Genomic DNA, 12,308 nt, shown 5'->3' with positions numbered 1-12,308 from the left:
GGGGTTTATTATTCTTTTACTGTAGAAACTTTCTTGCCTATAATCTTTCCTAAGTAGAAATATTTTTTTTTTGACTAGTGTGAGCTTGTTGTAAAAGCTCTTTTTCTTCCTCCATCAGGCTGATATGTAGGTGGCCCCCTCCTGACCCTCTCCCTCTCTGAGGAAAAACCACTTCACCCTGAGCATGGGGGCCTCAGAGCTGAGGATTGGAGGGGTCAGGTATCCTGAGACTGCACACAGACCTGTGATCTTATTTAGCCTGTCTCATTGCTGTCCTTGGAAAAAAGTTCAGCGGTCTTGTGATGTATGAGCATCTTATGATTTCAGACGTCACGGCAAAATCCACTGACTTTGTGCCTCTGACTGTACTGTGCTCAAAATATTCGCTTTTTCTGTTGCCTCGTTTCACTTCCCACTGCCCTTGTTTTCTCACACTTCTGTTCTTCTATCTCCAAACAGTCAGGTAGCTTTATATAACAGAAGTTTTGTAAAATGTTGTACAATAATACAATAGTGATATGAATACAAAACTGTATGAAGTGTTTTCTATTTTGAAATACATTCTATTGATCAATAAATTGTCAGTGATGTTGAATATACAGTAACGTAACGGACCGCCCCTATGGTTCGGCATGCATGTGAACCGCGGATTAATTGCAAGTTTAACCTTTATGCTCATCAGAGCAGCTCAGCTCAGCAGAGAGACGGAGCGTGGCGCTGCCGCCTCTACAGGTTGTTCAGGGCGTCGGGGCAATGCCGATACAGCACTCGGAACAGTGGTTTTCATTCGTAGGCTACTCTACCAAAAAACGGAATTGGACTACTATTTAACGCAACTACGAGACGTTTTCACAGGTTACGAAACTATCTCAATTTAACACCGATAAATGGCAGCGCAGCCCGCTGTGCGGACAGACACCAGTCGGAGCTCCGGCGGAAGGAGACAATATGTGAATTGTACCTAAACCAACTATTTTTTTTAAATACATTTAATTAAAACCCAAAGTTCATATCTTCTCTTTAAGATGCCTCATATGTTACTGATTACTGTAATATTCATACAAATGAAATTTGGTTATCAGCGTCTTTACTAGGAATTGGTTTCAGCTCAGTGTAAGGTAACGGCTGTGGACTAAGATGGATTAGACTGCAGTGGAGGCCGGCTGGCTGCATACATCCACACTGGGTGCAGGGATCTTATGCAGGTTAGTCACGGAGGAGCTTGAGAAGATCGTATAAATCTACTAATTTTCTCCTTCCCCTGACTGTCATACAGCAAATCTGTCGGTGTTATTGCCTTATTCCTCCATGTGCTGCTGCCTGTTCCTGCATCTGCAACGCTTCACAATCAGTTTGTGCCCTGACAGGTGCTAAGGTGTCAGAGTATGTATCTTATGTTAATATTGTCTTTCTGTATGCCTTGTACATACTTACTAGCCCAAGGTTCGGTCAGAGTAAAGCCCCTTGCAAACTACAATCTCAACAGCTCAATTAGCAGAGAGCAGACTGATAGTGCAGTCCAAATGAGCCTGGGGCATTACCACGGGCAACGCTTCAGCTCAAAGCCTGAAGTCACGACCGCCCTAACAAAGTTAATCAGAAAACGGTATATCACTGAAAACACCGGTGAAAAATTCATTCAGCTTTTCTCCTCTACACCCGCCCTTACTGGGGCCTCAGTCACTGAGCTTGTAGATAATTTCAACTGTAAAATTACGAATGTTATTGATGCTATTGCTCCCACTAAGATCAAAGCTGTCTCTGGTAAGAAAAGATCTCCATGGAGAAATTTTATAGTTGTGAGAACAGAAAAAAGAGAGTGTCGAAAAGCTGAACGCAGTTGGCGAAAATCTAATCTCCAGGTCCATTATAACACTTATAAAGAGAGACTTCGCATTTATAATCTGGAACTAAGAAATGCAAGGCGGTACTTCTTCTCTGACATTATTGCCAGAAACAATAATAATTCACGTGCTTTGTTAGCTACTGTCGATAGATTAACTAACCCTCCAGTACCAGTAGCATCTGAACTGTTGTCTACCAAGGCTTGCAATGACTTTGCCTCCTTCTTCACAGACAAAATTCAGAAAATTAGACAAACAGTCAGTGCTTCCATATCAAGTACAGGATATGTGTTGTCACAGTGTGCACGCAAAACAAATTCCAACATGACACAATTTCATACAATCAACCTTAAAAACCTGGAGGACATTATACAACATCTGAATACTTCCTCCTGTTGCCTTGATATTCTACCAACGGGTGTTTTCAAAAATGTTTTGAATTGTTTGGCTTCAGATCTTCTACAGATTGTAAACACATCTCTGCTCTCAGGTATCTTCCCACAGGCCCTGAAAACTGCAGTCATCAAGCCACTCCTAAAAAGAACAATCTAGACACCGCCACTAATGAGCAACTATAGGCCAATATCAAACCTTCCATTTTAAGTAAAATCATAGAAAAAGTGGTTTTTCAACAACTCAACCTTTTCTTATCGTTAAACAACAGTTTTGATGCCTTCCAGTCAGGTTTTCGACCACACCACAGCACTGAGACGGCTCTTGTTAAAGTCTTTAATGACATCCACTTAAACACAGATAGTGGCAAAATTTCAGTCTTAGTATTACTTGATCTCAGTGCTGCATTTGATCGAACCATGACATATTGCTTGACCAATTGGAAAACTGGGTTGGTCTTTCTGGCTCAGTACTAAAGTGGTTTGAATCCTATTTAAAGAATAGGGACTACTTTGTGTCTATAGGTAATTATACATCTGAGCATACAAATATGACGTGCGGAGTTCCCCAAGGCTCAGTTCTGGGGCCTCTTCTGTTCAACATCTACATGCTTCCACTGGCTCAGATTATGGAAAACAACAAAATAAGTTACCATAGTTATGCGGATGACACCCAAATTTACATAACCTTATCACCAGGGAACTATAGCCCAATACAACAATTAAATATGTGCATTGAACAGATTAATGATTGGATGTGCCAGAACTTTCTTAAATTTAATGAAGAAAAAACGGAGGTGGTTGTTTTTGGAGCAAAAGAGGAACGATTGAAAGTCAGCGCTCAGCTTCAAACGACAATGTTAAAAACAACAGACAAAGCCAGAAATCTTGGTGTAGTCATGGACTCAGACCTGAATTTTAAAAGCCACATTAACATAATTAAAAAATCAGCCTATTATCACCTTAAAAATATATCAAGGGTTAAAGGACTTATGTCTCAGCAGGATCTGGAAAAACTTGTCCATGCTTTTATCTTCAGTAGACTTGACTACTGTAACGGTGTCTTTACAGGTCTTCCCAAAAAATCAATCAGACAGCTGCAGCTGATTCAGAACGCTGCTGCTCGAGTCCTCACTAAGACCAAGAAAGTGGATCACATCACTCCAGTACTGAAGTCTCTACACTGGCTTCCAGTGCCTCAAAGAATTGATTTCAAAATACTTTTACTGGTTTATAAATCACTAAACGGTTTAGGGCCAAAATACATTTCTGATCTGCTACTACATTATGACCCACCCAGACCTCTCCGGGTACGTCTGGGACAGGTCTACTTGTTGTCCCCAGAGTCAGAACTAAACAGGGGGAAGCAGCGTTCAGTTTTTATGCTCCACATATTTGGAACAAACTCCCAGAAAACTGCAGGTCCGCTGCAACTCTCAGTTCTTTTAAATCTAAGCTAAAGACCTATCTTTTTGATGTTGCTTTTCTTTAAATAATCTATTAACTTTAATTTCTTATACTGCACTGTAACTTTTATTCTTATACTGCACTATCAATTTTATTCTTGTCTTTTAATGTTTTTAATTTGTTTATTAATGTTTTTAAATTGTTTTCAATTGTTTTTAACTGCTCTTTAATGTTTTATGTAAAGCACTTTGAATTGCCCTGTTGCTGAAATGTGCTATACAAATAAAGCTGCCTTGCCTTGCCTTGCCCTGTCAGTGTGCAGAGCGTGTACAGTACTGTCCAAGGCATATGGTTGTAGGGAATGAAATGTCAATGCCAAATTCAGACTAAAGAGTCCAGTAGGCTTAGAACAAACAAAGTTGTATGATGTGTTATCCGACAACACATTTATCCACAAAGGCTAAAATGTTTAGACCCATTCCAAATGGGTATACTTTCGAAAGTGGGGGAAAAAAATCCTGCCATCATGGCTTCCTCTTGGCTGTATCCCACTTTTCCCCTGATATCACTCCAAGAATTGTGTTTTTGTCTTTGTTGTCGTCTCAACATAATGATTTGTACAAATGCTGAAGTCACCAAACTCCATGCACTGTGGTGGCACTTACAGTAGCTTTGCGCTTTTTCTCAGTGCGAAGCTAAGGGAAGCGTTTCCTCCGAGTTGTCTTCCCTGCTCTCCCCATAGGAAAACAATGGCACAGCCAGCGCAGAGCAGTTTTACCACGGATCATGTATAGGCGGTTTAAGACTTGAAACTTTCAATTGGTTAGGGTTCAAGAATGCATTTTCTGTTTCGGTCTCATACCCAAACGGCTCCTCACGGCTAGCCAATACAAAACAATGAAGCACATTATGGGCCCTATCTTGCACTCAGCGCAATTGCCTTTGTACACCGATGCATGTATCATTCCTATTTTGCACCCCACACACAGTGGACTTTTCCCTCCACAGACGCACGTCGGTAAATTAGGGAATGTATTTGCGCTCCCGGGGGCGGTTCAGCGAAAAGAGGAGGCGTGTTCGGCGCAAACGTTACCTGGTGCTATTTTGCAGTTTCAGAAAACAATTCCGCCACTGACCAGGAAAAACCTGGTCTAAAGTTAGTGGCGCTAGTCTAAAGTCAGTAGCACGTTATTCAGATGCTATTTTAGGGGCGCATGGTTGGCCATAATGTAGCATGTGCAGAACGCGCATACACTTCTCTCATCTACAGGGATGCAGAAGTTCCCATTTTTGAAAACTATACATAATTACAAAGAAAAATATTACTGAAAATGCACTTCAGGTGTTTGGATAGATCAGCAGGCACTTTACAGTACAGTCCTCAAAAAGTCGCAGCATTCTTTGTGGCTTGTTGTGTTTTACACAACATTTCCATGAATCATGGATGTGTTGATGACATAAATGAGGAAATATTACAGGAATAAAAACGGAGGGAAAACCCGGGAACCCCGCGCCCCGCCCATGTGGCAATCTGCGATCTTCCTGGTGGAAGCCGGGTGGACAGAGATGGAGTGGGGGGAGGAGGAAGGGGCACAACAGGTGCAGGTGGTGCGTTTGGAGGCCCACGCTCCATGGCTGCAGCAATCCTCTCCAGACTTGAGGAGATGCACCCGAGAGGCCGCAGCAACATCGCCACCCGGCCAAGACGGGCATTTATTACTTTGCCGCATCTCGGACAGCTCCTGCTGGCGTGCGCCAGGCAAATCTGCCGTTATAATAGCAATCCGCCATGGAACAAGCGCGCCTGCTCTTAAAAGGAATGTGAGATGACACTCTGATTGGTTAATTTCACGTTATGCCCAAACCACACCTAGCTACTTCAGACCAACCCATTTAAGATTTGCGTCGGGCGCAAGACTCATTTATCCCACCGGTATAATAGCAACAGCGCCCGAGATCCGCCCACAAAGCTACTTGCGTTTTGCGTTTCATAATTGCTTTTCAGATCGTTATAATAGGGCCCTATATCTAGAAGTGTGAAGTCAAAGGCAAGCTTACTTGCTTTAGATTGTTGAAGACGCGTCATCCAATAGACACATCTTTGGTCTGTGATGCGTCCGAAGCTACTATAGGTTCGGACGCATATATATGATGGTTTAAATTTGCCTCACTTATTAAATGAGTTTGGGTTTTTGATGTGTGATGTAGCACCACTCAGTTTTCCCTTAACCTTAATAAGCACCTATATACAGCACCCCATACAACCTTAACCCTATAAAAATGTAATAATTAATTCCGACATTAGTGAAGGTTCTCCTTATTTAAGGCTAGACAGGGCCCCTCTACTTTAAACCCTGAAAGGTGATTTGTATGTCTAATGGTGGCTGGAAATTTCAAATGTTCTATTATAGTATATGTAATTTTATATTACAATGGATACTAAAAACTCAAGGTACTTCACCACAATAATACAGAAATTCTCTAAATCCAAAATGACTATAGATCTAATACAAAAAGAAAGTGAAATCTCTGCTGGTTGACAAATCCTTATCATCATCTCACGATATGTACGATCATATTGCCCAGTACTAGATAATGTGTGCTAGATTATGACCTGGGTGAATGTAAATGGATATCAACCTTGACTCTGTTCAGTCAATAAGCTGTACTTCCACAGTGTTGTCCACAGAAGCTCATAGTAATAGTCCACAGTCCCAAAGAAGATTACAGCCATTGAGTGGAAAGCTTAGCTTCTCAAGGCTGAGATTACATCCACAAGGGGAAAATATACAATAGAACTCGTATCTGTTTACCAACACGGATGCAGAAACTCACAGTTAACTTTAACTTTTTAACCCTTTAACATTTTGTCAAGCGTGTTGTGCTCAAATCTTGCAAAGTCCAATTGAGTGAATGCTTTGCAGCCAGAAGATTAGTTTTTAAATGCTTTGAAACTGGTCTGAGTTGCAGTTAGATGAGTGTTAAGCAGTGATTATCTCTAAACCACAGCTGTTTATATGTCACAGAAACCAGAATTTACACACAAACTCGGGCTGTGCAATTGATTGAATTTTTATCGTAATTTCGATTTTGGCTCCTAACGATCACAAAAACAATGTAATCGAGAATAGCAATTATTTTGCCTTGTGTTCTGAAGGGGAATTCAAAAAGTTCAACGGGAAAAGTAGGGTAATTGATGAGGGATTTGATTTGTTTAACTGTTTCACAGATTTTTAAGTTTAATACATGCAACATCTCTCCCAAAGTCAATGAGTAATCATGTTAAATAATCGTGATTTCAATTTTGACCAAAATAATTGTGATTATGATTTTTTTTTTCTTCATAATCAAGCAGCCCTAACACAAACAGCAGTGTTTACCTGCTTTAAGACTCGCTGGATTGCTGAAGGTTATTTGAATGACTCAGGTGAGGGATGCCTATTGATAGACTTGATGTGCATCCAAACCGCTAAAGGAAACAAGAGATTGAAGTAATTTGGCTCAAAGGGGCTGAAGCCACAATGAAATTATGTGTTGCGGTAACTGTGTGGCAGTGAGTGAAATTAGAATTGAAGATATGGAGCACAGAGTGGTGTATGGTTCCCGTGGACACTGTACTGTAGCCATCTCCCCCTTTCCCTTCTATACTTCTATATAGAGTGATTTCTGGCCACGGCTCTTTTCTGCAACATATGTCTGCCTCCGCCGCGCAGCAGGAAATGCCCTGGCGTTGCCTTTATGTGCCGCTGACGTCACATAGATTCTGCACGGCAACCAGGAACAGACACACTCCCTTGCCATTTGCCACTTAAAAACCAACATTATGACACTATCGATGGTGTGGAGCAAGACTGAAATAATATGCAAATGAGCATGGGAGTTCTGTCTGCATTTAACACAAAATAATTAAGATACATTATTGATTAACTGAGTATTGAGTCATTTTTTGTTCTCTGATGTAATCATTAAATATCCAGCTAAGAATATCTCACAAAGTCAAATCCTGAACTTTGGTTTTATCGTACTTTTATGGGAGTTTCATATTCTTATTTGAATCACTCAAAGCCAAGTTAATATGGTCTGGAGGACAAAAATACAAGCATGACAAAACGATGCGCTCCAAATTGTACTTAAGTTCAGGCGGCTTAGGTGTGGCACCAAAACCAGACTATTAATTTCACTTTTTGCTCAGTATGTAAATCTTGATTTGACATTGAATATGTGAATCTTTTTTTCAATTCAGTGTCGCTCCTTCTTATTTGTCATAACACACATTCACATATCTGATATATACATTCATGTAATTTGTTTGTAAATCTCCACTCATAGCAACTATAGCATTAAACTTTGGTATGGTCATGTCATAGGTAAGGACTTCCTTCACATTCTTTATTCAAATCCACACAAAATCTGTGTTTGCCCCTTTAACAGTGTACTTGATATAACATGTTTCTTGTTACAATATTTGTCTATCACCCAGCCTGACATCTGAGTTGTATAAAGTTTTTAAGTTACACTGCATATTCATACGTACTCCCTCACTGCTCCCCTCTGGCTGCTTCTGCGACTGTTCTGCACTTGCTCTGCCTCAGTCTAGACAGGTAACACTGTAAATGTGCCAGTGGTTTTAAAATGTAGGAGGTAGAGCAAGAGACAAGCGAGTTCAGGACATAGCGAAGGCAGACAGAGAGATAAAAAGGAACTGCTCTAGTTTTGAGAAAAGCCTTGGGCTCATGTTCCTGCAAAGACAATCAGGGTTGTGCTCGTGTCTGGCTTACATTTTGTCCACTTATAGCGCTGTGGCTCGGAGGATGGGATCTATCAGATCACAAGATGAATGCTTCAAAGGATGCTTTGAATTTTAGGTCAGGATATTGAACTAAATGCATAATGAGAGAAAAAGTTGATTTTGTGCAATGTTTGTTCAGGAATTAAGAAGGTACAACTTATTTTAATATGGGTAATTACTGTACTTTGGAAAGACATCACTGTACTGAAGTGAAAGCAACGCTCGGAAGGATTTTAAGTTAAAACTACACCTCTTTGTCTAACTGAGATGCTGTGTAATCATGCTAATGGTCCATTCTGGATCACTTATTGATGCTGCTTATTGAACTTAGTTTAAAGTCCCATACTGTAGAAATGGCAGTTCCTGTATCTTCAGCTTCTGTAATCTAAAGACAGTAGTCTTGCATTGCCAGACCTTTTTCTACAGCGCTGTGAAGTAAGGTCTGGCTACACTACACATATATTCTGGGAATGGAGGAAAAAACGCTCTGGGTTGTTTGCATTTCTTTAAACCAATCACAATAGTTTTGGGTGGCGCTAAGTTCCGGATGCAGCAGCAGTGCAAAAAAGTCTCGGGGAAGGAACTTGTTTTGGTTGAGCATATGCACTGCGCAAAAGATACTAGGGGTGGTACGGTTCATGAAAAAACATCCAAACCGCTCGGTTCGCTAGTCTCGGATCGGAGCATGTGTGCCGCACGGTTCGTCAGTACACTGTTAATGTGCACTAACCACTTACTGCCGTAGTGCCCACTTTCGAAACCTACAGTATGTTAAAACACTTACTGGAAATGACGAGCAGGATGAGTTTGACTAATGCAACCCATGGCAGCTGATTGGACGATCGCGTCACATGGGTCTTGCTGCTCCTGAATTTCAAAACAGACTTTAATGGCGGCTGGTCCAGAATACAATCTCGTATTTTACGAAAATAGTTCACCGAAACGTGTTTCTGAAAACATTTTAAGCCAGAAATAGGCCAATAGGCTGAATCTGTCTTCATTTCAGATCGACAAAGGTCAGTTTAAAAGATTTTCGTCAGATTTTGAGAGACACCGAACTGACCGCTTCTCAAGTGGCGTGGGGTGCTGCTGCTGCTGCAGGTCACGTCACGTCACATGCAGAAATGTCAAGTGGGAGAGAGGCTGCCCGAGCGTAGTTTATAGTCTGGTGTGTGGGAACATTTTGGATTTCACGTTACCTATGATGAAATAAAACAATATATAGAACTGCCACTGTGTGCATGTATTGTACAACATGCATTCAATATGCTAATTTTAGCTATATATCATATGCTGAAGTATATTCTGGAGTGTTAAAGATTAAAAGAAAAAATAACAAGAACCGTACAGACCCGAAAACTGTGACCCTAAAACCGTGATACGAACCGAACCGTGGGTTTTGTGAACCGTACCAGCCCTAAAAGATACCATACTTGCTTTTCATTATTTCATTTCTTGTCCTCATTGGAATAGAAAATGAAGAGGATGACGGTACATGTGCTCCAATGCTGTCGATCAACAAACTAAAATGTCCTGAGGACAGGAATCCGTTTATCACCTAATTTTATGCCGTCACTTTCAGAGAGATCAAACCTTCGGCTCTCAGCGATATGTATGAAAAATGAATGGGCTCCATTGCCTTGTTGACTACCTTTGACAGTGCCCCATAAATCAATCCATGGGGCGGCGTCACTGATTGCTCAGAAGAAGGCTCAAAGAGGGTTGGAACAAACTCATCTCTGTGTACCTGGTACACTGTCAGGTGCACATTGTTACATGTACAGCACTTCAATATAAATTAATTAATAAATGACCAATTACAGCATAAATAGGTGACAACTGGTGTTATCTAAATCCGTTGTGACATAAATATTTACTGGAGACACAAATCATTTTTCTGCCACTACTCATGTCACATTTTGAATAATAGAATGACCAGTATAATAAATGTTATTGATATTTCAAACCTTCAGTATACATCTCATTTTGAAACAGTGACTGTAATTATTCTTTGTGTAAGGACTTGCTTGTTCATTGTTTTCCACTTGCAAAAACCTGGACTTCAGACATCTGGATTCTGTGGTATGCTGCACTACAATACTGGATATCCCAGAGCTTTTTCAAAGGGCAAATTGGGGTTCAATATCTTGCTCAATGACATTTTGCCATTTTTTCAGTAGAGGCTGAAGATTGAACGTTTCCACCAACTAAGCCACAATCACCTTTGATTGTATGTACTTCATTGTGACGTTATAGTCCCATGGTAAGGTCTTAGAAAATATTGGTTTGTCCAAGTACTTGCAGGAACTTTGCTTTAAGAAAATGTGGCTTCAGTCCAGAACTGCCAAATTCAGATTATCCTTTCCCACATTATCCATGTTTGCTTGTTGATCTTCCAATAGGGCTGCGCCATTTGGGATCAATATTGAGATTGGGATTACAAATACTATTGCAATATAACGGTATCCTGAGTTTACTTGATTTTCAAAGAAAAATGCAAAAAATAAGCTACTACATGTAGGCCTGTCACGATAACAAATTTTGCTGGACGATAAATTGTCCCAGAAATTATTGCGATAAACGATAATATTTTCATCGAGAGACCATTTGCATCTAATATAATGATAATGGCATAATGATAATGGCATAATAATAGGCCTAATACTAATACTACTACTACTACTACTACTACTACTACTACTACTACTACTACTACAGGTACACCTTTTCAAAGATCAATACACTTTTATTTCTAAAGAATATTTAACACTGGAACTGGAAGACATTTTAAATATCCACAATATGTCTTTGATCTCCTTTGGTATGTCGTCTTTCACGCTGATGTAGGCTACAGTTGTGGAATTGCCGTTTGTGACACGGAAGTTCTCAGACTAGAGACTCTGTACTACATTTTACAATTATTTAACACTAAATATTACATTTAAATAATATATAATAAAAAATAAAATCTAAATGTATGGCTAGCTGCCAGCGGGCCGGTAAATGTACCAAAATAGTTCTGTTTTTCAGCCTTCATTTTGGCGAAGGTGCGGCTTCTACTCCTCTGCAGGTCGGAGCTTCGGGGGGGCCGAACACACAGACACACACACACACACACACACACACACTTTCCACTCCCGTGTCCGCGGACAGCTGTAGGCTTGTACCGTTAATGTTCGGCATTGTCGGACACATGGAGCCACTTTCCTGAAACCGCTTGATGGACTGAAGAGTCCACAGCGGCGTGTATGTCCGAAACCTGTCTCCACAGTCTCCACCTGCAGGTTGTCAGCTGTGTGGTTTGGAATGAAACGGAGAAAACGGGACGCCGGTAACACGGTGGATATCGCTCATATACTTTCTTTTTGACGGGCGCCCTTAACTGCAAAGTGCTGCAGGAAACCCTGCTCCAACTCTCTCGCTCTCTCCGCCTGGAGTAGCCTACCGCCCACACAAAGACCATGCGCCTGACAAGAGGGTTCACTCCTCGTTACGCTAAGGAACCGAGAGTGGTCCTCCAGTCTCTTTGGTAGAGAGAGAGAGGGAGAAACGAGGAAAATAAACAAGCATGCAAACGGAAATTATCGCGGCCGGAAAAATTATCGAGCTCATTTTTTCTTATCATGCGATAACTCGATTTATTGACTATCGCGACAGGCCTAACTACATGTAGAAATGTGTATTTTTTTAACTTGAACATACAAAGTTAAACAAAAATGTGCAATATTTTTTTTTAAATAACTTAATATTTTAGAAAATGAAATAACAAAAATACTATTTCTTATTAAAACGATACATATGTATGCCCTTAAACGATGACATTCAAAATGGGTGTTATATAATTAGTGATTAAGTAACAAAATTCTTAACAACCTC

The 12,308-nt window shown here is 40.6% G+C and overlaps 1 protein-coding gene and 1 long non-coding RNA gene across 3 annotated transcripts in view; one reads left to right on the top strand and one right to left on the bottom strand.

Annotated features, from left to right (window-relative positions):
• Positions 1-12,308, top strand: part of LOC120575250 — a 120,364-nt gene that overhangs the window by 49,569 nt on the left and 58,487 nt on the right. Inside the window, exon 4 of one of the 2 annotated variants that reach the window (XR_005641971.1) lies at positions 119-462. The exons of the other annotated variant lie outside the window; for it this stretch is intronic. This is a non-coding gene — a long non-coding RNA (uncharacterized LOC120575250). Of the gene's footprint in view, positions 1-118; positions 463-12,308 lie in introns of those variants that run through there. 2 annotated transcript variants of the gene reach the window in all.
• Positions 1-12,308, bottom strand: part of grin2ca (glutamate receptor, ionotropic, N-methyl D-aspartate 2Ca) — an 83,843-nt gene that overhangs the window by 43,534 nt on the left and 28,001 nt on the right. The window lies entirely within an intron of this gene.

Source organism: Perca fluviatilis, chromosome 15 (assembly GCF_010015445.1).
Source record: "Perca fluviatilis chromosome 15, GENO_Pfluv_1.0, whole genome shotgun sequence".
NCBI classification, from domain to species: Eukaryota; Metazoa; Chordata; class Actinopteri; order Perciformes; family Percidae; genus Perca; species Perca fluviatilis.
The sequence above is the reverse complement of the archived record's forward strand: the minus strand, read 5'-3'. Positions and strand labels throughout refer to the sequence as shown.